Below are 23,815 nucleotides of genomic sequence, written 5' to 3' on the forward strand. Positions count from 1 at the left end.
GAATGGTTTTCACATTTTTAAATGACTGAAAGAAATTAAAAGAAGAATAATATTTTGTGACACGTGAAAGTTATACATATTTCAGTGTTCATCAGTAAAGTTATATTGGAATACAGCTGTGCTTATTCACTGATGTATTGTGTCTGGCTGTTACCATGCAGCAGCAGAGCTCAGTAGTTGTGACTGAGGTTCTGTGGCCTGCAAAGTGTAAGTTAGTTACCCTCTGGCGCTTTACACAAAATCGTTGCCACTCTGGTTTGAATAATTGTTTAAATTTGTTCATATTTTTTATTATTATTATTTCCTGTGTACTCTGCTGGTTTTGATGTGCAGTGTGGAAAATCCTCACGTAGGATGGCAGGTTATTCCATAAACTCATCTTTTAGTTTACAGAATCCCTTCTATAGCATCTCTAAAGATGGCTACTGAATATCTTCTTGGTCACTGGAAATTTAGCCGCAGTCATTAGGAAAGCAGACCAGCAGTCCTTTTTATTTTTCCCTAACCAAATCATTTATTCGACAAAGATTTAGTGAGTGCTGACTGTACACCACCCACTGTTCTGGGCAGTGGGGGTGAGTGATGATCCTAACAGACAAGGTCCCTGCTCGCTGGGACCATGCGTTCTTGTGGGAGGAGGTGGGCCATAGACAAATAAATATATAATGTATTGGGGTAATAAGCACAAAGAAGAAAAATCAAGGGATGAGAGCGAGATAGAGCAAGAGAGGGCTGCTTAAGAGGTGGTGATGGGCAAAGGCCTCCTAGAGTAGTTGCAGTTGAGCAGGACTTAGTGATATGGAGACCCAGGAGGTGGCATTCTAGGTGCAGGAAACTGCAAGGGCAAAGGCCCTCAGGTGGGAGTGAACTTGGCATGTTTAAGAAACAGCCAAGATGCCCTTGAGGCTAGGGCAGAGGGAACAAAGGGAAGAGTATTGCCGAGTAAAGCCACAAAATATGGGGGTGGAGTAAGGGACAGGTTGCGAAGGGTACAGGACAGAATAAGGACCTGAAATATTCATTTCTCAGAGATGACAGGGTTTTGAGCACAGCTGACTTGATCTGACTTACATTTTAAAAAGGATCACTGAAACAAGTGGGACTACATTAAACTAAAAAGCTTCTGCACAGCAAAGGAAACCATCAACAAAATGAAAAGGCAACCTACTCAACGGGAGAAAATATTCACAAATCATATATTGGATAAGGGGTTCATATCCAAAAAATGTATAAAGAACTCATACAATTCTACAGCAGGAAAACCAAATAATCCAATTAAAACATGAGCAGAGAAACTGAATAGACATTTTTCCAAAGAAGACGTACAAATGGCCAACAGGTACTGAAAAGGTGCTCCCTGTCACTAATCATCAGGGGAATGCAAATCAAAATCACAGTGAGATAATCACCTCACATCTGTAAGAATGGCTTTTATCAAAAAGACAAGCACAACAGGTGTTAGTGAGGATGTGGAGAAAAGGAAACCCTCGTGCATTGTTGGTTGGAATGTAAATTGGTGCAACCACTGGAAAACAGTATGGAGGTTCTTCAAAAAATTGAAAATAGAACTGCCATAGGATCCAGCAATCCCACTTCCAGGTAAAAATCCCAAGGAGATGGAAACAGGATCTTGAAGAGATATTTACCTTCCCATGTTCATTGCAGTATAATTCACAGTAGCCAAGATATGGAAGCAACTTAAATGTCTGTCAACAGTTGAATGGATAAAGAAGATGAGAAGATGTTATATATATACATGTATACATACGCACATATACATACACACAATGGAATATTATTCAGCCTTGAGAAAGAAGGAAATCCTGCCATTTGTGACAACATGGATGGACCTTGAGGGCATTATGCTAAGTAAAATAAGTCAGACAAAGAAAGACAAATACTCTATGGTATCACATAAGTGTGGAATCAAAAAGAAAGCATTGGACTCATAGAAACAGTAGAAGAGAGGAGAGGCTTGTAAAAGGGTATAAACTTTCAGCTAGAAGGTGAATAAGGTCTAAGGATTTAATGTAAAGCATGGTGACTGTAGTTGATAACACTATATTGTGTAATTGTAAGAGAATGGAACTTAAATGTTCTCACCAAAAAAAAGAAAAAAAGAAAAATACGTGAGGTGATGGATGTGTTAATTAGCTAGGTGAGAGGAAACCTTTCACAATGTCTATCAAATCACCACAATGTATACTTTAGATATCTTACCATTTAGTATGTCAATTATCCCTCAGTAAGGCTGAAAAAATATCATTTAAGCTATAAGTATATTTCCTCTACTGTGTAGTTTATTGCAGATGATGGCATTTTGTGAATTAAACAACAACGACAAAAAAACAAAAACCATGTCAGTACACTAGTCAAAACAGTTAGCTTTTTTTTTTTTAACATCTTTATTAGAGTATAATTGCTTTACAATGGTGTGTCAGTTTCTGCTTTATAACAAAGTGAAAAACAGCTAGCTTTAAAAGGTGCCGAAGGGGAATTCCCTGGCGGTCCAGTGGTTAGGACTCTGTGCGTCCACTGCAGGGGGCATGGGTTCAATCCCACTGCAGGGGGCATGGGTTCAATCCCTGGTTGGGGAACTAAGATCCCACATGCCGTGTGGCACAGCCAAATAAATAAATAAATAAGAAAAGGTCCTGAAATATTGTCGAGTGACTTTTCTTTGACATAATTGATGTAAGGCTGCCATAAAGGTGGGATCAAAACAGTAGTGATTAGGGCAGTATCTTGTTAGGTGAGTATTCAAAGGTTTTAGGTATACGATCAGCCCAGGTCTCATCAGGAAACAGGTGGCACATTCATACTGAGAACTTGGACAGGGTGTCGAGGAACTACCTGAGATCTGCATCGCCCTGGGGCTTGTGGCAGCCAACCTCCTCCCACTTGGGGCCCTGAGGGGTGAGGGGGGAGACAGAGAGCTGTGTGTAGTGGGCCACTGGACAGGACTTGTGACCTGAGAGCCTGCAGGGAGGGAGCTGTTTTCCTCCTTCCTTCTGCTCTCCTGTGGTTGTCCTCCTGTGGAACCTCCACATTGGTCAAACCCAACCAGGAGCCAGAGGGTAAGGGAGCATGATTTTTGTTTGTTTTTATTTTTATGGAAGTATAGTTGATTTACATTATTGTGTTAGTTTCAGGTATACAGCAAAGGGATTCAGATATATATATATATATATATATTCAGATTATTTTCCATTATAGGTTATTACAAGATATTGAATATTGTTCCCTGTGTTATACAGAAAATCCTTCTTGCTTATCTATCTCATATATAGTTGTATGTGTCTGTTAATCCCATATTCCTCATTCCCCACCCCACTCCTGCCCGTGTTCCCCTTTGGTAACCATAAGTTTCTTTTCTATGTCTGTGAGTCTGTATTATTTTTGCTTTTTTTCTACATCTTTATTGGAGTATAATTGCTTTACAATGGTGTGTTAGTTCCTGCTTTATAACAAAGTGAATCAGTTATACATATACATATGTTCCCATATCTCTTCCCTCTTGCGTCTCCCTCCCTCCCACCCTCCCTATCCCACCCCTCTAGGTGGTCACAAAGCACCGAGCTGATCTCCCTGTGCTATGCCGCTGCTTCCCACTATCTATTTTACATTTGGTAGTGTATATATGTCAATGTCACTCTCTCACTTTGTCACAGCTTACCCTTCCCCCTCCCCATATCCTCAAGTCCATTCTCTAGTAGGTCTGTGTCTTTATTCCTGTCTTACCCCTAGGTTCTTCATGACATTTTTCTTCTTAAATTCCATATATATGTGTTAGCATACAGTATTGTCTTTCTCTTTCTGACTTACTTCACTCTGTATGACAGACTCTAGATCCATCCACCTCATTACAAATAGCTCAATTTCGTCTCTTTTTATGGCTGAGTAATATTCCGTTGTATATATGTGCCACATCTTCTTTATCCATTCATCCGGTGATGGACGCTTAGGTTGTTTTCATCTCCTGGCTATTGTAAATAGAGCTGCAATGAACATTTTGGTACATGACTCTTTTTGAATTATGGTTTTCTCAGGGTATATGCCCAGGAGTGGGATTGCTGGGTCATATGGTAGTTCTATTTGTAGTTTTTTAAGGAACCTCCATACTGTTCTCCATAGTGGCTGTACCAATTCACATTCCCACCAGCAGTGCAAGAGTGTTCCCTTTTCTCCACACCCTCTCCAGCATTTATTGTTTGTAGATTTTTTGATGATGGCCATTCTGACTGGTATGAGATGATATCTCATTGTAGTTTTGATTTGCATTTCTCTAATGATTAATCATGTTGAGCATTCTTTCATGTGTTTGTTGGCACTCTGTATATCTTCTTTGGAGAAATGTCTATTTAGGTCTTCTGCCCATTTTTGGATTGGGTTGTTTGTTTTTTTGTTATTGAGCTGCATGAGCTGCTTGTAAATTTTGGAGATTAATCCTTTGTCAGTTGCTTCATTTGCAAATATTTTCTCCCATTCTGAGGGTTGTCTTTTGGTCTTGTTTATGGTTTCCTTTGCTATGTGAGTCTGTATTATTTTATTTTTCTCTGTCTGATTACTTCACTTAGTATGATACTCTCTAGGTCCATCCATGGTGCATGTATCTTTTCAAATTAGATTTTTCATCTTTTCCGGAAATATGCCCAGGAATGGGATTACTGAATCATACGGTAACTCTTTTGAGTTTTTTAAGGAACCTCCATACTGTTTTCCATAGTGGCTGCACCAATTTACATTCCCACCAACAGTGCAAGAGGGTTCCCTTTTCTCCACACCCTTTCCAGCATTTATTGTTTGTAGACTTTTTGATGGTGGCCATTCTGACCAGTGTGAGGTGATACCTCATTGTAGTTTGGATTTTCATTTCTCTAATAATTAGAGATGTTGAGCATCTTTTCATGTGCCTGTTAGCCATCTGTCTGTCTTTTTTGGAGATATGTCTGTTTAGGTCTTCTGCTCATTTTTTGATTGGGTTGTCTGTTTTTTTTTTTTTTTTTTTTTTTTTTTTTTATTTTTTTTGCTTTTTTTTAATTTTTTGGAAATTAACCCCTTGTTGGTTGCATCATTTGCACATATTGTCTCCCATTCTGTTGGTTGTGTTTTTGTTTTGTTGATGGTTTCCTTTGCTGTGCAAAAGTTTATGTGTTTGATTAGGTCCCATTTATTTATTTTTGCTTTTATTTCTTTTGCCTTGGGAGACTCACCTAAGAAAATATTGCTGTGATTTATGTCTGAGAATGTTTTGCCTATGTTCCCTTCTAGGAGTTTTGTGGTGTCATGTCTTATATTTAGGTCCTTAAACCATTTTGAGTTTATTTTTGTATATGGTGTGAAGGAGTGTTCTATTTTCATTGATTTACTTGAGGCTGTCCAGATTTCCCAGGATTACTTGCTGAAGACACCGTCTTTTCTCCATTGTATATTCTGGCTTCCTTTGTTGAAGATTAACTGACTGTAAGTTTATGGGTTTATTTCTGGGCTCTCTATTCTGTTTCATTGATCTATACGTCTGTTTTTGTGCCAGTACCATGCTGTTTTGGTTACTGTAGCTTTGTAGTATTGTCTGAAGTCTGGGAGGTTGTGCCTCCAGCTTTGTTCTTTTTCCTCAGGATTGCTTTGAGGGAGTGTGTTGTCAAGTGGGTCAGCTTCCTGGAGCAAAGAACAGAGAGGAAAAGTGTAGGGGCGAGTGGAATTTTAGGTCTTAGGCAACACCTATGACACTTTTTAGGAGTTCCAACACTCTGTTGCTTGCCCTCCCCCACCCTAACCCCACCCATAGATACACCACAGCTGAGTGTGTGTGTGTGTGCGCGTGTGTGTGCGCACGCACACACACACACACACACACACACACGCTCCATAAGTTCCCCCTGGTATCCTGTGATCACTTTTCTCATGAGTGCAGGGGAGCAGTCTTATAATATATGCCATTGGACACACAAGGAAGGGTTTGGGGAGCCCCACAATCCCATCTTTCATTCCTGAAAAATTCAAAGCACATGTGTGTTATTGATGGTAGAATAGAGCATTTTATTATTCTTTTTAAAAGTCTCTTGTATAGTTGGATACAGAAGGAAAAATACACTGAGACAGAATTTAATACCTTGGTGAACTATATTCAGTTTTGGTTATTATTCTGGTTAAAAACAAACAAAGCAAGCATTGATTTTTAGCCTCTTTGATCCAAATGGTTTTAGTTTTCCACTGTTGGGCATGTTAAAACTTTGAAGACACAGAAGTACGATTCAGTAAACTGCTTCTTTCAGCAACTTCTGTGATGTCCTGGGGCACTGGAAGCCTTCGGTTTCCTTTCAAGGCAGGAGCAGTTAACTCTGAATCACTCACTCTCTGTGCGAAGTCAGGACCTTTATATTTGGTACCAGAGGGCACAGAAGAATTTTTTTTAATGATTTGATATTTTAAAAATATTTGACTTTTCATTTGACTTAAAGAATCCAAGGTTCTAATAACAGAACGGCCAACTTGGCCATTAGAAAGAGGTCTATAGAAAGAGGAATATGCACAAGCCGATTTTAGGCGTTATTTTGTAGAGGGTGGTCCCTGTAGGACGAACTCAAACTGTATCGCTGGTAAAACTCATTTGCCTCTGCCCTTTTTCCGGACTCTGGATGAAAACCAAGATCTGTGGCACATTCCCTGAATGTTCTTGGCCCCCGAGTTGGAGGTCTCACTGAGAACTCATGGGGAAAACAAAACTCTCTCTTTTCTATTTATGGTTATCAGCCGTGTTGTAAAACTTAAATATAATTTGTTTTGCTTTAAGGTCAATGAAAAAAAGTCATCTTGAACTTTGCATTAGTTGTCAAGCACCAGAACAGGGTATGTTTTTGTTTCATGGCTTTTGCCCGTGGGTAAGCTTTGCAGCTCAGGATCGTTCATGCGGTTGTGGACCATTGGGCTTGGGGAGCACCCACTGTGTGAGGCCGTGTGTTAACATGTGGCGGCTGAAGCATGAGTGAAGCAGGGCCCTAGTCCTGAGTTAGTTTATATGATTCTTCTCAGGAGAGTGGATGCATGAGCGGATACACGGCCTGTAGAGAAAGAGCACCTCCAGGGATGAGGCGAGTACTGTGGACAGTTTCCGGGAGGGGGGCTGACTTTCTGACTGGAGAGAGCAAAAGCACTGTTGGCTTTGAACCAGGACTTGGAGGATCCCCCGCGGAACAAAGTCACGCAGTGGTGTATTTGAGTGAGTTCTGACTTCAATTGTAAGCCTCAGTTTTCCTCATCTATAAAATGGTGATGACATCTTTACCACCCATCTCACAGTACTTTTATGAGACTAACTTCCAAAATGCACCACAACCCGTGAAATACTCTCAATGCTGTTACTTATTACTATGGTTAATATTGTCAAATGGTGTCTGTTAAATAGTTACATAGCTGTGAGGAGCTGAAGTTTTCCAGGAGTTAGATCTAAAAAAAGAGTTACTGTTACTCATGGTGGTTTATTAGGCTGGCTTCACATAGGAAGGTTTTTATATGTGGAAATGTAGCTGATCTCACAAATGTGGTGGAGATAGCCATTTACTAAAGTGGAGAGGAATCCTTGAACAGTATCTGAAAGGCCGAGTTCCCTTTTTTTAGGGAAGAATCAGGCATAGGATGGTTCAGTATATTAATGTGTAGGTACCTAAAGTTCTGGGTTTGAGATGGCTGTGGAGTGTGGGACTTGAAACTCTGTGATTCTTTAAGGAAAAAAACAAAAACAAAAAAATCAAAACCAAAATATAAGCCATGCTTATAAAAGGAATTGAACATCCTAAGAGTCTTTCTGAGAACTTAAGAACTTGAGTTGATTTAGGGAAGTAGGAGATGTGGTACATCCCTTCCTGTGTATGTTCATTAAAACATCGTGAATTAAGCTGCAGAAACTGGAGCCTGAAGCATGTTCGTGTTGTATGAGGGGAAGGACATACATGTATGAGACTAGGTTTAAAAAACACGTGCCACACATTCAGCTGGAGATCCTCATTTGAATTCATTCCCCAGATAGGCCCTAGTCAGGTGTTTCATTGTCACCCCTTTTGCTAGAATGACTGAACCACTCTTCTTTAGGATTGATTTTGTAGGGAGTTTATGAGCCAATCAAGAAAACTGACCTCATTGTCACGTTATTTTTTCCTTTTTTAAAATACTTTATTTTTTTGAACCGTTTTAGATTTACAGGAAGATTGAGAAGATAGTACAGAGTTCTCATTAACCCTCTCACCCTGTTTGCCCTATTATTGACATCTTACATTCATATGGTACATTTGTTACAATTAATGAACCAGTACATACATTTTTATTAACTAAAGTCCATAGTTTGTTCAGATTTCCTTAGTTTTTGCCTAGGTCAAAAACTGTCCTTTTCACTCATATCTTTACCTCATCACATAGGGCAGTGGTTTCCTGATAATAGTGGCTTTTCAACAATTATTGGTTGAGTGAATAAAGAAAGAAGATGCAATACCTGCCCTTAAATTGTTACAACGTAGTAGGAAAGGATCAGGCCGCCATGCAAATGACATACACACTAGTGCTTAAAGAGTTTAGAAGCAGATGGGCTGTATTTGAATGAAGCCTGGCACTGCCACTTACTGACCCTGTAACTGGGTAGGTCACCCAGCCCCTCAAAGCCTGTTTCCTCACCTGTGAAAAGAGGTAATGACAGCTCCTACCTCAGTGGGGTAGGAAAGAAATGAGTGAAGTAAAGAATGCATGCGACAGCATGTGAACAGGGCCTCACACGTGGGAAGCTCTCAGTAAATGTCAGCTTCAGTGTTTACCTTGCAGGGTAGAATGTGATAGGTGTGCTGAGAGGTACAAGATGTAATGGGGAGTCTGAAAAGGGGAGATGCATAAAGTGGGGTGGAGGTTGGGAAAGTTTTCCGAGAGGGGGTAGCCTTTGAGATTGACCTGAAAGAATAAATCAGCTTTCACCAGAGGCCCAGTTATTGGAGGGAGAAAAATGCCAGGTTGAGACAATATAACACACAAAGTTACAGAGGTGGAAGGTGTGAGAGAATGTGTTCTAGAGAAAAGAAAATAATCTACTATAGATGGACTGTGGTCTAATATGGCAAGAGAATAGGACAAGGGAGATAAAACTATGGGGTCATAAATGTTTTTGATATAAATTTAAACTTTTAACTCTAAAATTTTTCAAATATAGAAAAAAGTAGAAGGAATATACTACAATGAAAACCCATAGAACCCCTATCTGATTTCAGTAACTATTAGCATTTTTCTTATTTACTTCATCTGTGTAAATTTACATATATTATTATTATTATTATTTTTTAAATTTATTTTTGCTGTGTTGGGTCTTCGTTTCTGTGTGAGGGCTTTTTCCAGTTGTGGCAAGCGGGGGCCACTCTTCATCGCGGTGCGCGGACCTCCCACCATTGCGGCCTCTCCTGTTGCGGAGCACAGGCTCCAGACGCGCAGGCTCAGCAGTTGTGGCTCACGGACCCAGCTGCTCCGCGTGTCCCCTGCATTAGCAGGCAGACCCTCAACCACTGCACCACCAGGGAAGCCTTACATATATTATTTTTTGCTGAGCCATTTCAAAATAAATTTTAGATATCATGGCATTTTACCCCTACGTACTTTAGCATTCATCTCCAAGAAATAAAGAAGCTGCCTTATGTCAATGCAGTACTATTATGATGGCCAACAAAATTAATTGTAGTCCTCAAATATCATTTATTATCAGTCCATAGTCAAATTTCCCAAAGACTTAATCCCCTAAGTCTTTAGCATTGAAAAAAAAAGTTAAACCAGAATCCAAGCTAAAGACCATGTACTGCATTTTATTTGATTGTCGTGCCTCTTACGTCTCCTCAAATCTAAAATTCCTACTAAGATATTAAGACTCTGAGGCTTTGGAGCACCGAGAAGATTATGGTGCTTTCCCCTCCCCCACCCCATCTACCATCCATCTAATTCAAAATAAAAACAATATTGAATTTCAATAAAAGAAATGTAAGCAAGTCCAAGTAGATTCAGATTTTTTCTCCCATCAAGATGATGACTTTGATGCTATCGAAATCTCAAGTGATCACATTTTTAAATACCTCAGCATATGCTTATTTGCCTTGAATGGTCCAGCTCTAGACTCACAGAACTCAGTGGCAATAAAGTGACTCACTGTTTTCAGTTGAGCTGAATGTCTAGCATGTCTAAACTTCACAGATAGGAAACCACATCCTTAATAGACACACAGAAGTGATTTTTAGTCCCATTGTACATATAAGCCTTCCAGACACTAAGTTCCAATCCTTTTGGGTAATTTCACAGTGAGTTTCACAATATTCCTTTAAGGCAAAAAGTCACTTAGGCCTGTGGGTTGGAAAACAGAGGATGCAGAACCTTGTTGGTCCTACTTTAACCGGGAACACTCTGGTTACAAAGTGCCTCCTTTGTTTTTGGCCCTTCCTGAGTCACAGGTACCTATGGCTGGGCAAGAGTCTGGAATAGCTGCGGGTATGGGAGTGGGCACGAGGTGCCCACCTGCCTGGGCTGCAACTTCTGCAACTCATAGGATAAACCTGGCATCCTTTGGAACAACACGGAAGAGAAGGAGGTATTTGGGGAGTGCTTTCCTGCAAATGCACACCCTCTAATTGCCTTTTCCTGATGGTCTTTCCTTGTTACGTTTGGAAGGGAGGCTCCTCTGAGGACCATTTCTTTGCACCTCGCTTGCAGGTGCACGGTGAGTGCTGCTTTAATTTATTGCACTTTGCCTTGTCGGGGAACCCAGCCCACCCCACCTCTGCTGGGAGAAACGCATTTCCACCTCCTTTTCAACTTCATGAGGTTCTGTTGACCCACTTGGAAGAGGTTCATTGTAGCACCTGCTTGTTTTTTCTTCTGTCCTTAATTTGGTTTGCCTTTTATTGTCTTCCAACTGAATGGATTCTTTCTCTTTCTTCTAAGGGAAAGGAACCTGAGAAAAGCAATGCTTGTGGTGGTGACTGCTTGCTAAGGGTAATTACTGTTTTATGTTAATCTACATGATAAAATGAGCAGACAGGGAATTGCTAAATTCACCATCTTGTTATTTCCCAAGTCTGGTCCTCTTAAGTATATTTGTTGCTTAAATAAAGATGTAACCATGCAAAGTAGAAATGTCCAAATGTACAGTTTTTTATGCATGTGTATATATAGCATTTAAAATTTTTATTTCCATCAGCAAGAGTCATTATAGAATACTTGGAAATTACAGGAAAGCAGAAAGAAGAAACCCAGAGATAACTAGCATTAACACTCTGAATTTATGTCTGGTCATTTAGTCTACATGTTATTTCTCTTTAAATGGGCAGTTTCACTATTACAGTCTAGGACTTCTTGCTCCTGGTCCATAGATCAGCAGCATCAACGTGTCTTGGGAGCTTGTTAGAAATGCAGAATCTGGGTTAGCCTCTTGTTTGCATCCCCCCACACCCCAGAAAAAGAAATGCAGAATCTTGGGCTCTACCACAAACATACTGAATCGTAATTTGTATTGAATGATACTACGTATCCATTAAAATTTGGAAGCACTTCTCCAGAACACAGTATACCCAGGACAGCAGGTGAAGTGGGTAGGACCCAAAGGCCAAGACTGTTTTTCTCCATTTTCCCTGTGTCACTCTTTCCTCAAATAATTTCCTCAGTATGTGATAAAGACAAAAATGAGGTCAATTTTCTAGCAAGACATAGTAGCCTTGATAAGGAACCCAGCTGTCTCATGCATAAACATTTCATTTAGCAAACATACATTAGGTGCCTGCTGTGTTCCAGGGCACACACGCGGCAGTCACGAAGCCTGCCGTTAAGGCTTGCGTGTACTGCAGTAGTAACATATAGAGGGCAAGGGGAGGGGGTGGGTGGTGCCACAGGGATTGAGCTTGGAAGTCAGAAAGAAAAATGATTTCTGGACTGAGTCTTGAAATATAATTCAGTGAACATGAGTTATGAGTATTGCTAGGCTCTGGAGAGAGCACAAGGCTGGATAAAATAGATCCCTTCCTTCAAGGAGTCTGTGCTTGATTTAAGGACAGGGGACAGTGTTTAAAATGATAAATAAAATCTGAAGCACCTTGGTGTTAGGGTGGAACCAGAAGATCAGGGTCTGAATATCAACTTTACAGCTCTGTGACCTCGGATGAGTTATTTCACCTGTCTGAGTATCCATTTCTTCCGTAGATAGAAGCAAAATAACGTAAACTACTTCACAGAATTTCAGTGATTTTTTTTTTTTTTTTTTTTTTTTTTTAATTGGCTGCGTTGGGTCTTCGTTGCTGCGTGCGGGCTTTCTCTAGTTGCGGCGAGCAGGGCAGCGAGCGGGGGCTACTCTTCATTGCGGTGCACGGGCTTCTCATTGCGGTGGCTTCTCTTGTTGCGGAGCATGGGCTCTAGGCGCACGGGCTTCAGTAGTTGTGGCTCTTGGGCTCAGTAGTTGTGGCTCGCAGGCTCTAGAGCGCAGGCTCAGTAGTTGGGGCGCACGGGCTTAGTTGCTCCGCGGCATGTGGGATCTCCTCAGACCACGGCTCGAAACCGTGTCCCCTGCATCGGCAGGCGGATTCTTAACCACTGCGCCACCAGGGAAGGCCCTCAGTGATTTTTAAATGAGGTAACGTAGTAAAGTTCTTGCCTACAATGAGTACAGAATCAGTACCGTGTGGCAAAGGTATTTAAAAAGTGTCAAGTGAGTGCCATAGATAGAAGTATTGAGGAGAAACAGAGAAAAGAGAGGCTGTTTCTACCTGGACTGCGAGAGACCTTGTGGCCAATATGGCCCTGAGGATGTGAATGAGGAAGAGTGGGCCAATGGGAACCAAAGTGAAAGATGAAGCTGCACTTTTGAGACTGGATAGACTGAGAAGAGAGGTAATAGAAACAAGGGATCAAGTTTGGTGGAGGAGAATTCTGTTTCTAACACATTCAGTTTGAGGCAGCTGCTGAAAGCTGCGCTTCTGGGATGCAAGTTTGCCCACATGGAATGTTCGTTATTCAGACACATGCCCCTCTGTTCTAGGCTTAGCCAGGGCTGGGCATGAAATGAAGTGCTCAGCTTCACTGGTCCTGGTGTTTGGTCAGAATACCTCTTGCAGAGGGACTCTTTCTTGCTCTTTGGAAAGGTACACATCTATCCAGCGTTTCTCACCAGGATGGAAAACAATGCACAATTTTTTTAAACCTCGAGACTTACCTCTTCTTCCAAAGAAGAGGTATGGAAGAGAACTGAAATTATCTGTGCCTAATTTTTATCCATTGTTATCCTCTTCCTTGGGTTTCTTTTTCTCTGTAAATCTTCTTCCTCCCGACTAATGACCATTAATTGCTACAGAAGAAAAACGCATTGGAAAAAGTTTTCTGAAAAATGGACTAAATGCTCTAACACCAGTGATCTCTATTTCTATTTGTGTTGGTTTCAACCGTAGGCTCCTTTATGATCTCTCTTCATATGGAATAGACACAGCCTACAAGTAACCGTAGTTACTGGCTTTTAGAGGTTATAACCAGCCTGCCAAATAAAATGCTAACATTTTGCCAAATTTGTTTTATCTCTGTCTCTCTCTGTTTTTGTCTCTCTGTCTCTGTATACATACACTTTAAAACATTTTTGCTGAACCGGTTGAGTTAGTTATAGAGGTCATGACCCTTTACTTGAAATATTAAGACTTTAATATGTATCTCGCAAACACAAGAATATTCTCCCACATAGTCCGTAATACGGATTCAAATTTCTCCAGTTATTCCAGTAATGTCTTTTTATAACCCCTCTCCTCATCCAAGATTCATCAACAGTCATTCACTGCATTTTGTTTCTTTTCCTTTAATCCAGAACAGTCACCCTGTTTTTGTTTATTTGTGTCATTCATGGCACTGGTATCTTGGAAAATGCCAAGATAATTGTCTTGCAGAAAGTACCACAAGTACTGGATTTGTTTGATTGTTACTTTATGATGAGATACAGATTAAGCCTTTTGACAAACATACTACATAGTCCCTGTGGAGACATGACATTCGGTTATCCTATAATTGATTGTGCCAACCAACACTTGGGTAAGGTGGTCTGCCAGAGCTCTCCATTATAAAGATACCTCTTCCCCTCGCTAAGTGATAAGTAATCTGTGGGGTGATATTCTGAGGCTGTGTGAGTATCCTGTTCCATAGCAACCCTTTCCCTAATGGTTTTAGCGTCCATTAATGACCCTTGACTGAATCAATCATTGCCTTGGTGGTTGCAAAGTGGGACTTTCTATTTCTGCTATTCCTTTGGTGTTTATTAGCTGGCTTTCTTTGTAAAAAAGAGCTTTCCACTATCCCCCTTTCCATGAATATCTGTGGATTTATGGTTCCTTTTTTTAAAATTGAGTGTGTTATAATTTATCCGTATCATTCTTTTTGTTGTTCAAATTGTACCACATTTGGCCAGTGGGAGCCCCTTCAAGGCAGCTCCTGTGTCCTTCTGTCATGTCTGCATTAATATTTGAGCACTTCTTGCTTTCTGGCATAGTATGATGTTCTAGGCTTATATTGTACTTTCCTTACCTCCGGACCTGGACCCAACTATTTCTCCAGTGAGCTATGGTGCTTAGAAAAACAAGATCTGGGTACTCAAACTTTTCTTTAAAAATGCATATAATCCAGAGAAAGTTAAAATTCCTTAATCATTTGTTGAAGCTCCCCCATTCCCCAGCTTCTGCTAAAATATTGCCATGGAGTCATTGGAAGTTTAGAAGTTGGAAGGAAAGGACCAATGAGAGGAGGAGGCCGTTGAAAGAGTAGGTCATTGGGCTTTGGACCAGAGGTGGTGTAGTGATGCAAAAAGGGGGAGTGAGATAGTGCCAAGACCAATTTAGATTATGTGGGAATTCTGCCCACAGAGTGACTAGAGAGCCTGAGAAAATAATTTCTGCTTATTTTCCAGGTAGACTCTGAAAATTGGTTGCCCTTTTTTATATCCAGTAATGCTAAGAGAGTGTATTCCCTTGAGCTATACATATGCTAATTCTTAGAGCAATTTAAGAAATATGGTTTCCATACTGAGAGTTCCTAAGTGTTCTGTATTTTCAGAGTCAGTGTGAGGTGTATATAGGTAGATGTATATTTCTGCATGTTTTCTTTTAAAAATTAAAATTCATAGTTTTTATTTTGAACACTCCCAACTGAAAATAGTATCTGAATTTATTTGCTGATTATAATACTTGGTTGCAAATTATTAAAGGTGCATATGTGCAGCATTTTAGGCAGCAACTTGTGAGACACAGAAGCCAAGAATTTCAGTTATTTTCCAAAGTAATCAACATACATTTGATAAAATGATAGTCTCTGATCTTGAACTTGAACTGATTTTTCTGGAACTCAGAATCACCTCTGTGATCTCTTCTTGTATATGATAGCGTAATTAAAATATTCATTTGCCTCTTCTATTCTGTGAAACAAAACAGAACAAAAACATGAAATCAGTAGCTTTGTTTCCATTTGATAGGGAAGTTATGAAAATGCTTAAAAATACAAAAGCAAATTTGAAACAGAAGGGTTTTTTGTTTGTTTTCGATTGAAGTCAGCATTTTTGGAAGTAAAAAACAAAACAAAACAGAGACTAGTACATCTATACTTTGTACAGCAGGAATATGGTTATTATTCAGATGTATGCACTGCATGTTACAGATGCTTTATAATTTTATAAAACAAAACCACGCACACGCACACACACACGCACACACACACAATCACTGATTTTTAATCCTCAGTGCATTCTTGAGAATGGAGAGTGGTACTAAAGCAATTGCTCTACACCAAATAGTTACTGGGTATTTGATGTGAGTAATGCTATGCTGAAGATGGAAAGGGGCACATCCATTAAATGTGCTGCTGGCCAGTATAGGTAAGTGAACTCGGGTTGTGTGGTGGCCAAATTGTTCCACACTGGCCCTTGACTTCAGAGTATTGTAGTTTCACCATTTAGTTCTTATGCAATTTCAGTGCATGGGATTAAACTAAGCAGACTGATGACTAATAAGGAGTCACCGTTTTTGGCAAATGGATTATTTTCAAAGTCCAGTTTTATGGTTATTGGGAAAATTTTTAATACAGCTGAGTTCTTTTGGAGGTCGTAAAGATCAATATCTCTTTCTTACTTTCTATCGAAAACTCCCCGAGTGAGGCACTCATCCCCACAACCGAATCCATTGCTTCTTGTATTTCTTTAATCTTGATCTTGTTTAAAAGGAGCTTTATCCAGAGCACAATTTCTTCATTCATAACTAAATTTCTTTCAGACATTAAGACAGCTAATATGCAATTATATAATTAAAAGTCTTCTTTCATCTGGATTTTACTAAATCTATAACTGTTTTAGCCAGTAAAAGCAAATTATATTTTGGCCTCTAAAATGGATTTATATACTTTGAACATCTTTTGGGATGTATTTGCCCTTGAATTATGAGATAGAAAATACTTTCTGTGACTGGATCTGTTAATACCTGTGGAGGAAGCATCTGGTACCCTTGTTCTTGGGCTGGTGTTCATTCTACTGGCTGGAGTCACATTCAGAATTAAAGTGGGGATAAAAAGAGGTTTTTTTCCCCACCAAATGCCTTAGTCCTATTTTTATATAGCATATGATTATTTCTAACTATAAAAGTAGATATGATTATTGTGAAAGATTTGGGAACCACAGGAAAATGCAAAGAAAATAAAAATTATTCTATCCTTATTCTGTTATCTCTAATTAGCAACTATACACAAATGTTGACTTTTTTCATTCTAGTCTTTTTTTCTAGGTATAGATACTTTTAAACAAAATTGAGATCATATGGAACAAATCATCTTATAGTCTGCATTCCCAATGAACACTGCTTAAAAACATTTTCTCATTTTATTAAATATCTTACAGATTTTAAAAAACTTTATCCATTGCTGAATATTTATATTTTAAAATGTTATTACTTTAATGGAAAACTTCTTTGTACATATCTTTATGTATATCTTGGACTTTTTTTTACAGATAACTTTAATCTTTTAAAAATTTATTGGTTTCAAGGAATGACAAGTAATTCAGTTTCTCCTCTCTAGCAATTCTGGCTAAGTCCTCTTGTCTGCAAGAATTGTATCTTTATAACACCATCATGTTGGTCTGTCCGGAATGGTGCAGTAACGCTTCATTTATCTAACAACACCATTACGGAACTTCTCATAAATAAATTTTTCACGTAACTGAAACACCCTTAAAAGTGTCCATACTAGGTTATTGTAAAGTATGTGAGTGTGATTCTTTCTAAAATTAAATTACATATGTTGCTATCCTCTTTAACATAATGAAAGTATTTGAAAATCATAATTTAACCCCTCTGGTCTAAATCACAAGCGTCCTGGGACTTCCTTTGGTGGTCCAGTGGTTAAGACTCAGCGCTTTCACTGCATGGGGCTGGGTTCAATCCCTGGTCGGGGAACTAAGATCCCATAAGCCATGTGGCATGGCCAAAAAAACCCCGAAAAACAAAACAAAACACACAACACATAAGCATCCTTGTAAACACTAGTTATTATACAGTCAGTTCTGCTAAAATGCAATATATGTGTTTCTAAAAACCACCATGCTATGCAGTAAATCCCCCAGTGCTTAAGGGAAAAGTAGGATCAGGGACATAACACTCAAAAACCTTTATCAGTGAGGCAGCCCAGCACTGGAGCCTACCTGGGCTCTTTGGTGGGGCTGATGGCAGACTCTGGGAGGGCTCATGCCAAGGAATACTTCCCAGAACTTCTGCTGCCAGTGTCCTTGTCCCCATGGTGAGACACAGTCACTGCCCGCCTCTGCAGGAGACCCTCCAACACTAGCAGGTTACCTGCACCACTCGTAGAGCCATTTGTGAGGAAAGCCTGTCACGTGGCCCTGCCGACCTGGCCACAGCTGACTGAATCACAGGGGACACGGGTTCAAGCCCTGGTCCGGGAAGATCCCACATGCCGCAGAGCAACTAAGCCCATGCGCCACAACTACTGAGCCTGCGCTCTAGAGCCCACAAGCCACAACTACCTAGCCCACGTGCCACAACTACTGAAGCCTGCGCACCTAGAGCCCGTGCTCTGCAACAAGAGAAGCCACCGTAATGAGAAGCCCGCACACCTCAACAAAGAGTAGCCCCCTTTCGCCACAACTAGAGAAAGCCACGCACAGCAACGAAGACCCAACACAGCCAAAAATAAATTAAAAAAAAAAAACCTTTATCAGTGACACATTAAAAAAAAGTAAGATGGGAACTGAATAAAAATCGGAGCACAGTTTTACACATATTAGTTGGTCAAGAAATAAATAGATAAAAAGTGCACTAAATATGGCATTTTACCTTGAGAACGTCGTGACATTTCCTGTGGACTGAGGCCCTGGAAGGGTTGCAGTTTATGCGTCACTGTGAAGTGGTGGAAAGAGGGTTACCTGAAATCAGAAGGAAAGTTGGGGCACCCAGCTTGGAGGGCTGTGGCTCGGCACATGTCGGGGGGACTGAGATCGCCAACAGATATTTGAGGCGTGGGTTTTGTGCCTTTTGTGTATCCTTAGACAGCTGGGTTCCGCCCCGTGCAATCTTCTGCTATTACCTAATGTTTCTTGCAGTGAAATCATACCTAAACAAATGTGAAAATCAAGTTACGCTCAAGTTGCTCCCTACTGTATCAACCTTGGAACAAACATGAGTGTTATAGGAGAACTGAGTGTACTGTGTGGCACCAGGGTGATGTCTAGGGGATATTTCTGCTTGTCTCTATCCTAAATGGAGTTAATACATGTAAAAACACTTAGAGAAGAATCTGGCTTGCGAGTGGATACTGTGTAAGTGTAACAATAACATTGTAACAGTAATAGTAACTCTAAACTGTAACAGTAACAATGACAGTAATAATAAATGATGACTATTGATGCCTGTGGGATTCTGACTGCCTACCGTGGCAGTGCTTCCTGCCTCCTCCTAAAGGACCTATTTCTCAATCTCTTATGGCTTTTAAATGAATTTATCACGCTTCTTAGAATTACATCTAACGTGCGGCCCAGTGTGGGAGAGGCTGACAGGTGCACAGACTTTAGGTTATGGTGTACCTGTGGCATCTGTTACACTTACTTAAACTCGTTTATCTTATGAATGATGTATTACCTATGTATTCATTCACAGCATTGTTGGGGGAAGTAACTTATGTTTTAAGTGAGATTATCATCATGCAGAATTTTCGGATTTTCTGTTTTATTAGAAAAAAATTGGGACTTCCCTGTTGGCGCAGTGGTTAAGAATCTGCCTGCCAATGTAGGGAACGTGGGTTCAAGCCCTGGTCCGGGAAGATTCCACATGCCTCGGAGCAACTACGCCCGTGCGCCACAACTACTGAGCCTGTACTCTAGAGCCCTTCGGCCACAACTACTGAGCCTGCGTGCCACAGTTACTGAAGCCCGTGCACCTAGAGCCTGTGATCCACAACAAGAGAAGCCACCACAGTGAGAAGCCCGTGCACCTCAACGAAGAGTAGCCCCCCCCCGTTCGCCGCAACAAGAGAAAGCCCGCGCAGAGCAACAGAGACCCAGTGCAGCCAAAATAAATAAATTTATTTTTTAAAAAAAGTTAACACGCCTCTCTCTTCTCATTCCCACCTGCAAAAGTGAAGTGTGCTTCAATGGGTACATCTGAAGGGCATTTACAAGTTGTTGATGAATTTCTTTAAGTTGTTATTGTTCACTTCTATTTACAACTGCTTCAGTGTTTGTGAGATGAGCTCATCTTTGGAAGGTGAGGCAAGCGAGTGTGATTTCGGAAGACCTTCCCTCCCAAGTCACAGTATAATTAGAAGTCCACATCCTCCCTAAGTTGCTTTTTAGAACTCCCTGAGAAGGACATTTTTATCGTGAATGGTTGCCAAGAAGGCTTGCTGATTCCGGCTTTAGTAACTTTAATTAGATGACAGATCAAAACACCATCTAGATTTAGCAAGTCTTGTTAGTATTGTTCTGAAAGAAAAGAAGCTAATATAGCTCATCATTTAGATATTCCAATGAAATCTGTATTTTAATTATGCAGAGACTGTGAATAGCAATGGGGTGTTTTGATTTTTAATTTCTAATCTGACTTTGAATGTTAACTTTTTGTCTCTACACAATTTCTAGATATATTCGGGCTGCCTGACCTCATTGAGTGATTGCTATTAATTAACAAGACTTTGTGGGAAAAGGGAAATTGCCTTCTGAGCTTTGTACCAAAGACCTGGGAAAAGTAAGTAATTTTCTAATTTGCTTTTTAAAAACTTTGTTACATTTCTCTCAGAAAGTTAACAGTTTGTCTGTGGCTTTTCTACTTCCTTTCTTTCCTGGCTTTGTAAGTTTTATATGCTCTTACAGACTTGAAACATGGAAAGGGACTCAGGAGACCTTTAAAAAAAAATAAAACAACGTTTCAGGAGATGAGGATGACTTTCTGCAAGTGCCATTTCTTTGTGATTTCATAAACTGAGTCCTCAAGGTTGTGATAAAACCTTTATTAGGTGTTCAGTAGATGAATTAAACTCTAAAGGTAAGACAGTGTAATATGGTGTGACAGAAAAGTGAGTCCAGTTTTCTGAGCTTCAGGAGTTTTAGACTTTTAGATAAGCTCTTTGGTTCTGAATTTTTTAGAATAAGAATGTAATCCATTTGGTTCTTTTCTTGTCTGGAAAGGAAAATAAAATGTGGAATCACTTGTTCAATAAGTCCCTCATGTAGCTTGGTTTTGGAAGAATTGATGCATCTGTCAGTTTTATTGTTTTATAACTTTTTCGAGAAACTCTAAGATAGTTTAATTGAGAAACCTGTGTAAATGGCTTGACTATCTTGTAGAAAAAATTGTTTGGCGCCATAAAGTTCAGTTTATTTCCCTGATCTTTTTGAAGAGAAAGGTAAAATGGGCCCTAAAAGTAATACAGTCTACTTTTTTGTAGATAGTACTTGGAAATGTGAGTGGCCCATAAGAATGTAAGCGAAACAACACACATACACATACACACGCATTCACACACACCTCCTTTCTGGTGTATTCCAGAAGCAATGTCATTGACAGTAGGAACTGTTTGCTCATTAAATCACTAGATAGTTTTCTAAACTTTGTATTCTTTGTGTATTGCAGCTCCTCTACATTTCTGACAGTACAAATGAGATAGTTGAAACATTCCTAAAACAAAACAAGACAGAAAAGAACTATACTCTAGAAGTTCCATAGAAGCATTAAACAGTAAGATCAGATTTTATTGTTATATTGTTTGTAGTGTAAATTTATTTAGAACTAAATTGTGTGTTATTTGAAATAATTTTAATAAGGTAAGGGTCTTTAATTATGAAGCTGTTTTGAAGTTAAATAAGATGTACTGAAAAAATATTACATACACACACGGAGTATACACACACTACGAAAACAGTTTCTGAGAGCCATCAAGTCTCTGCTAAAATATAAATCCAATGAAAGCAAGGACTTCGAAAATTTTCTCCAAAAACATTTTTTTTTTGTTACAGTGAAACATTTGCAGTAGTGAAATACTATTGTCAGTGGAATTAAAAAAAAATGATAGCAATATATTTAGTTGAATTTTTTAGCCTTGTATTCACATATTAACCTTAAAATAAAGGATATTTATTCCATCCTGGAAGGATATTTGAAAGAGGATTATGTTGGAAGTCACCAGTCTGTCCACAGAAGTAGAACGAAAAGAGCAAAAGATTAATTCTCTGGCCATTAGGATCTCAATATTTGCAGTGGTGTTTAGATTGGAAATACAACTTAGCCCCAGAAAGTGAGCTACTTAAACTGCCTTTCAAATAATTTAGCATTTCTTTAAAATTTAATATAGTCCCTGGTGAAATATTTTTCTTCCATTACACCAAAATATTCCCTTTGTGATATTGCTGTAAAAGTTAGTTTTCCATTTTGTAGAAGCAAGGCATCAGTAGGACTTTTGATCAGCACAGTAAGCTAAAGACAGTCCCTGTGTTACCAAAGGGACTATGGCAGAAGGATCCCTGCTTACTGAAACTGATGTCATAGGTGAAAATTTATATGCACAGAAGGATGTTCACAGTTGACTTTTAAGTTAAAAAGAAGGTGGTTATAATGCGTAAGTATGCTCTGTATAAATCTAGTGCTGAAGAACTAGTTATATGGAAGTAAACATTAAGGGAGAGGGCAGAGTGGGGGGAGATGGAGGGAAGTCCCTTCTGAAATTTACAAAAGTCACAGGTGAATGTTTCTGACAGTACTTTGAAAACTGTAAGGGGTACTTAAATGAATTGGTGACTTATTTTGGGGGAGGTTAGTGCAATTTTAGGGAAAATTCAGAACCCTAAACAACCACCACACTTCCTTTTTTTTTTTTTTTTTTTTTTTTTTGCTGTACGTGGGCCTCTCTCTGTTTTGGCCTCTCCCGTTGCGGAGCACAGGCTTCGGACGCGCAGACTCAGTGGCCATGGCTCACAGGCCCAGCCGCTCCATGGCATGTGGAGTCTTCCCGGACCGGGCACGAACCCGTGACCCCTGGATTGGCAGGCGGACTCTCAACCAGTGCGCCACCAGGGAAGACCCCACACTTCCTTTTAACTCCCAGTTTCCTCTACTTTTAGTTTTTTCTTAATCACAAATATGTTTTCAAAGACTTCCTTGTTTCAAGTGTTTTATTTAATTGTTTGAAGTAGGTTTGTGGAAACTTGAGTCTATAATATTGACAAAATGTGGATGCACTTTTGAAAAATTAGCCATGGATTATTTTAAAAGAAGTAGAAAATAGCTTGTATTTTATTATCCTGTTTAATACATATTTATGTTTATTTTTATGTTAATACTATCAGAGTAGTATATGCTACAAATTATTTGGTATCCTTTCTTTTCCACTTAATAAATAATGAATTCCCATGCTAATAAATATTTGTCTACAATATCATTTTTAGTGAAAGAGAAACAATTGAATCTTAGCTTTTTGTTTAATTTTAGGTGATCCTGGCTTTCAGTTAGAAGGGAGTATAAATATGTGAAATATATGGTGTGGGTTTTTCATCTGTGAGCAGAGAATAGACTAGGATTCACCTTCTACAATCTCTACTGTGTTTACTGTAACCAGACATGTTCTGAACAGGAGGCTTGTGGGACTAAATATGTGTTCAAAATGGTAAATGTCACTGTTTGACAGGTACTGTGTATAAAGCTTGTGTCTTCTTTGGTCCCTTTGTTATATTACAAGAGTGCAGGTGACATCCTCCTCCCGCTTAGCTGTCTTCATCAATATTTCTGTGCCTAAGGAAGGATTCTACCCATGTATTTCTTCCTCCCAAGAAGCTCTTAATATCTCAGATGAGGTGATGGGTACAGAAGGAACGTTTCATAGACTTCGGAATATAATTTATTGGAGCAAATTGAAATCCAAATTAATTGGAGATGCAAAATGTATTCTAGACTTTGCATACCTTCTCAATTTTAGGTTCATTTATTAAGCCAGCATTTTTTGCACAACTACCATGTGCCAGGCACTGTGTTAGGAGCTCCTTATACAGAGATGAATGAGATATGCTCTTGCTTTCAGGGAACTTAATTTGAGTTTCAAATTCAGATTCAAATAACATGTATTCAGTGTGTATCATGTGATATTCTGGATATATTCAAATGAGGCGTTTGACCACTAACATTCAGTAATGATATTCATTGACGCACCCCTTCCAAAATAAATCATGAATAGAATTTTCTAATCCTTAAGGGTTTTTTTTTTCCATTATATTTTCCTGAACTTTTGGTACCTGCTACTGCTTGTTAAG

At 39.4% G+C, this 23,815-nt stretch overlaps 1 protein-coding gene across 14 annotated transcripts in view; it reads left to right on the top strand.

Moving 5' to 3' along the window:
• APBB2 (amyloid beta precursor protein binding family B member 2) overlaps positions 1-23,815 on the top strand; it is a 376,970-nt gene that overhangs the window by 90,713 nt on the left and 262,442 nt on the right. For 12 of the 14 annotated variants that reach the window (XM_027103089.1, XM_027103091.1, XM_027103094.1 and 9 more), the window contains one exon: positions 20,159-20,264. The gene's annotated coding sequence lies outside the window, so the exon portion shown is untranslated. Of the gene's footprint in view, positions 1-20,158; positions 20,265-21,149; positions 21,255-23,815 lie in introns of all 14 variants that reach the window. The other 2 variants (XM_027103095.1, XM_027103090.1) reach the window with 1 other exon arrangement.

The sequence above is a fragment of the Aethalodelphis obliquidens genome, unplaced genomic scaffold, assembly GCF_003676395.1.
Source record: "Aethalodelphis obliquidens isolate GAN/ISIS:26980383/991018 unplaced genomic scaffold, ASM367639v1 scaffold6, whole genome shotgun sequence".
Classification (NCBI taxonomy): Eukaryota; Metazoa; Chordata; class Mammalia; order Artiodactyla; family Delphinidae; genus Aethalodelphis; species Aethalodelphis obliquidens.